Source organism: Eurytemora carolleeae, unplaced genomic scaffold, assembly GCF_000591075.1.
Source record: "Eurytemora carolleeae unplaced genomic scaffold, Eaff_2.0 scaffold952, whole genome shotgun sequence".
Taxonomy (NCBI): Eukaryota; Metazoa; Arthropoda; class Copepoda; order Calanoida; family Temoridae; genus Eurytemora; species Eurytemora carolleeae.
This window is the reverse complement of record NW_019397317.1, coordinates 195,257-201,256: the sequence shown is the minus strand read 5'-3', so window position 1 is coordinate 201,256 and position 6,000 is coordinate 195,257.

Below are 6,000 nucleotides of genomic sequence, written 5' to 3'. Positions count from 1 at the left end.
GGTATATATTTCGACCTACGCAAATCTGCTACGATGCTATCCCATTTGAACTACTCCCGTTTGACCTATTGTTCATTTGAACTTTTGTTCATGTTCATTGTTCGTTTGAACTATAGAAGCACACGTGGTACCATGTATCGTGAATAGTTGAAATGAACAATAGTTCAAACGAGTTTATTTATAATGCTCATTTGAACTATTTTTAGTTCATTTGAATTATTGTTTATTTGGAACTATTATATTATATATGAAATAAACAAAAAAAAAGTTTTGAAATGAACATATTATAGTTCAAACCATATATTAAGATATATAATAGAATGGATATATCATAGTCAAGGTTTGATGTAATTTTTTCGCTGGGGTGTTATGCAGTACGTTAGACATTGGACCCTGGAACTTTGTCAATTTGTCTTTGGTTTTCGTAAAGTTAATAGATGTCAAAGAAGTATAGAAAAATATTGTAAGTCTTTAAAACTTGATAAGATTTAGCCTCCTTCTTTGTATTATAAAAATTGTTGGAGATTACTAAAGATTTAAACAACCTTGCTTACACTTAATATTTTGAGTTTTAAACTTAAATTTCTTAATATCTTAAGGTCAATTTTTAAGGTACAAAAACGGCAGACCACATTTTGGAATTCTGAAAACAATGCGCCTTTGATGCTACCAACTCTTTGAAGAAAATGCTATATGTTCACAAGATTTTAGGCAGTCTCATTTCAGCTTACTCCAGGGCCCACTATCTACCTGCAGAGTTCTTCTCTAATTTGGACCCTGAACTTCATTTCAAACTTTTTTAAAAGTACAAATTATTTTTAAAGAATGAATAATAGCCAGAAAAAATTTCTTTTAATAAAACCTAAAATTTGCTATGCAGAGGTTTTAGAAATTTCCTAAAAATATCTAGGGTCCACTTAGATATAACAACTGCAAAGCCCACCGACAAAGTTACACATACTAGCCCAGAATAGTATAGATCGGTAGATAGAAGCATACATATAAGCGGGCCGTGGTTCAAACGAGTTTATTCAATGCTCATTTGAACTATTTTTAGTTAATTTGAAATATTGCATTTTCCAAAATGTTTGCATTAAATTTCTTACAGAACAATTCTCTTAAAAAGAGCACAAACTATTTTCAAATTCTAACTTATAAATGCATTTTTGTGCAGTTGAGGTTTCGTTAATATATTGACACTTAGAAAAATTACTTGGTATGAAATTTACGAAAATATACGTATTTTAAGGTTTGCATCAAACTTTTAAAAATACAATTGTTTAAGCAAAGAAAACACCTAAAAAATACATAAAAATACGTAAAATAAAAACCTAAAAACTCTGAAACATTTCTTGGTATGAAATTTACAAAAATATATGTATTTTTAGGTTTGCATCAAACTTTTAAATTCTAAAAAAATACAATTTTTAAGTAAAGAAAAAACCTAAAAAATACATAAAAATACGTAAAATAAAAACCTAAAAACTCTGAAACATATTTCTTGGTATGAAATTTACAAAAATATATGTATTTTTAGGTTTGCATCAAACTTTCAAACTAAAAAAAAATACAACCTTTTAAGTAAAGAAAAACCCTAAAAAATACGTAAAAATACGTAAAATAGAAACCTAAAAACTTTGAAAAATTTCTTGGTATGAAAACAAAAATATACAGGGGCGTGTAAAATAAAAACCTAAAAACTTTGCAACATTTCTTGGTATGAAATTTAAGAAATTATACATATTTTTAGGTTTGCATCAAACTTTTCTACTCTAAAAAATACAATTTTTTAAGTAAAGAAAAAACCTAAAAAATACGTAAAATTACGTAAAATAAATACCTAAAAATTTAGAAAAATTACTTGGTAAAAGGTATACGTAATTTTTCGTTTAAATACGTTTCTGGAAAACCAAAGCATTTAAAAAATTGCTTGTTATGATAAATACTTAAAAATATGTAAATATACGTAAGTTCTTTACTGAAAAGTAGAGCATACATATTTATACGTAAAAATACCTATTAATATGTATACCTGTGAACCATACCCCTAAAATTACCCTGTTGTAAGGTCGTCTCTGACAAACTGTACCTCCGTTGGACCCTCCGTCCACTTACCAAACCAAACATTTCCAAGGCTTTCGCGTAAATATGAACAAAAACCTCATGGAACTTAAAGTTCTTTTAGAACCAATTTAAACATAATTTTCAGTGAATCATTTACAAATAAACAGTGAAATTACTTTACACAGATAAATATTTATTTCAGAAGAATTAAATTGCTTTAGACTTCAGTTCAAACAACCTTTCGCCGTGCCACAGTTTTCTAGATTGTAAGTTCCGTATACTTAATTCACAAAAATATCCTTTAAACCTTTATTTGCAGATTCACAACAATATCTTAAACCTTTTATTTGCCAATTCACAACAGTACCTTTTAAACCTTTATTTATTGATTCACAACAGTTATAAAATATGATCCACTAAATCTGCAAAACCTAGAATTAAGCCTTTATTCAATTCTAAATGTTACATGTTTCTAAACCAATTGTTCGATTCACATCAACGCCCATTTATTGTTAGTTACCCTTAACTGTTTAATCTTTATTAACAATCATTTATACACATGTACGTCAATAACAATTTGTATTTTGTTGTAGGAAACCTTCGTTACTGAAATATACATTTTCAAGAAGTTGTTCTCATCTATGTATGGCCGGTAGAAAAGAGTGTTTCCCTACTCCCAATTTGCCTTATTTCCCTCTTTCGAGTATTATTCCTTTTGTTCGGCTCACAATACCATATAAAGACTTTGGTATTTTTAGGTTTTCGGTTTAGTGAGTAGTTGAAATGAACAAAACAATAGTTCAAATGGACATAAAAAGAGTTCAAATGGACATAACAGATAAGGTTGGGTTTAAACCCTGTAATAAATCTCGCTGCCCGGCCCTGTATGTGAACAGATGGGAAAGAATTCTGTTGAAGAGGTGATAATCTCGGCTACTGCAGAGAAAAGATGAGGATTAAGGATAAGCTGACCTGCTCCTCCTCAAATATTATATACATGATTACATGTAGGAGAGGAGGCCGAGTTTGTCCTTCCCATCCTCAATATATAGGAGAGACAGGGAAGGAGGCTAAAGAAAGGCTGAGGGGTCACAGAGGCACCATTACNTTTCAATATTGCCCGAGATATGAAGAATTTCGTTCAGATTTCGACAATTTTGCTTTTATTTAACAAAATTGAAATCTGAACCAAACTCTTTATATCTCCGGTAATATTGAAAGCACAAAAAACGCAGACCACTATTTGGAAATGCCAGGGCTAGGAGAATTATGTGAGAATTGTTTCAAGAATCATACATGTTAAAGTAGATAGAAGACTAATAGAAGACTTTTAAGTCGTCTTGCTTTTGTCATGTTTCGTGGGACACCCTGTATATTAATTTTTCCATAGGTTGATTAGAGGAGGGGGCCTCGGGGCTCGGGGGCCTGTGAATGAGGAGAAGGATTTGGTAGAATCATGCCGGGTGTGAATCACATTTTCGATCTCGTTTGAACTATTTATATGCTTTTCAACTAATTTATTTGAAATTTTTTGTTTATTTAAACTATTTTTATGTTTTTCCACAATGTCCTGTAATGCAGAACTTTTTGTTTTGTTATAATGTACTTCATTTAAATTTTTTTTTATTTCAACCATCTTTTTTTTAATTTAGACAATTTTTTTGTATTTTTTTCGTTTTAACTATTTTTTTCTCATTTGGACTATTTTTTTTCATTTAGTCTATTTCATTTGAACTAATTTTTTTGTTCATTTGAACTATTTTTTGAAATCGTTCAGTTCCGTTCTAAAACAAAGGCCTTCGGTTAAATCATTCTGCTCTTGTTCCTTTTTATCGTTCCGCTCTCGTTCCTTACCGTTCTTTAAACAAGAACGCCAAGAACGGAACGGAAAAGGAAGACCATTCTTCTACTCAGAACAGAACGGAACAGAACAAGAACAGAATGATAAAAAAGGAACCAGAACAGAATTATTTAGCCAAAGGCCCTCGTTCTAGAACGGAACTGAACGATTTCAAAAAAGTCAGAACGTGCCATACCCTACCAAGAGGACATATTCGATATTTGTTAATGAGATCATAAATTAGAGTTTGTGTTTAGTTTTCGATATTTATTAAAAATTGTACTGCACAAGTGAATACATGCTGAATAACGATTTTTGATTATATGATTTTAGAATTTTTTTGAACATTTTTGTATTTTTTTAGAATTTATATGAATACATGTTAAAAAAAAAATTTTTAAGTTTCTAATTTTAGAATTTTTGTGACATTTGAAAAATATTTTAGTATACTAGCAAACAAAAAAACTCGAGTTAAGATAGAGTAAAACTCGACTTTTGCCTTCCAGAAGTGGAGTTTTAATTGAGTTTAAAAGTGGAGTTTCACCTGCAATAGTTTTGCCATATCTGGAGGAAAACTCGACTTTTCCTCAAGTTGGGGGGTTGTAAAAATATAGTCCGGGTGATATTTGGACGATATGTGGGTGATATATGGATGATATTTGGATGATATGTGGGTAATATTTGGATGATATGTGAAATATATGGATGATATGTGGGTGATATATGGATGATATCTAGATGATATCACCTACACCTTAACAATTGCATATTCAATATATGTTATATTGTATAAACTTACCGTTTTAACTATTACAAGACTGTCTAAGTGGAACTTCTATTTATCAAAAATTAAGAATTTACTGACATTGATTCTAATGAAAACATCAATTTACTCCAAAATGATAGAAATTTTGAAACATTGTATTTACCAAAATAGTAGCATAAAATTTCTTACATATATTAATTCTTTTGAAACATCATCAAATATTATTAAATTCTCACTTAAAAATGCATTTTTGTGCATTTGAGGTTTCATGAATATATTGACACAGAAACTGGAATTCAAAAAGTCGAGTTTATGTCAAGTTTATTCACCCAGATTTCATAGAGATGGTGACTGGAGTTTAAAAGTGGAGTTAAAGTGAAGCTTTGAAATCCTAGTTTTCACCCTGACTTGGTAAAACTGAGATTCAAAAATTCGAGTTTTTTCACCTAGCTTGTGACTTGGTAAAAATTGGAATTTACCCAGTTGGTGACTGGAGTTCAAAGTCGAGTTAAAGTGGAGTTTTGAAGCTGAGTTTTGAATTAAAGTTTTCACCCTGACTTGGTAAAAACTGGGATTCAAAAAGTCGAGTTTAAGTAGAGTTTTTTCACCCAGATTTCATCCAGTTGGAGACTGGAATTCAAAAGTGGAGTTAAAGTCGAGTTTGAGTGGAGTTTTGGACAACTAGTTATCTAGATTCATCATCCAGTTGTGTTTCCTGGGTAATATTACAGGATTAATGTACAATATGCAATATGTACAGTCTGCAATGATAATTTATCACGGAGAGCACCCAAAGCCATGAGCAATGAATTCATTATCATTCTAGTTAAATTGATTTTATCATTGAAGCCTGACAAACCACATTTGCTCTGTTTGACTGTGTACAGACTGTTTTGAACTTTTCTATGAAATAACTAATTTCTTCACAATTTCAGGGGATTGTACAGTTTTCAGATAGTTGATGTGGTTCAGATTTCGTACTTTAGCACTTGTCGAGATTCCCTTGGCAGTTGTCTTGTCAGACTTGTTTTGTTTTTATATTCAAAATAGAATTACATCTTATCTTTAAGAAACACACCTTCGCTAATTGGAGATCCAGCTCTTTCATCTTTAAACTTTCCTAGGATTATATCATATGATTGACTGTAGAATACTGAATGAGATGGAGGATAGTTTGTTGTCAACATGATGAAATAGTTTTTATTGTATGCTTTGTGTAAACATTTCACACAAAAAACAAGTTATGATCAATTGAATGAATTAATATTAAAAATTTGTGGATTAAACAATTCTTTAAACTATTGTGGATTTTATTGTAAATAAATATGTT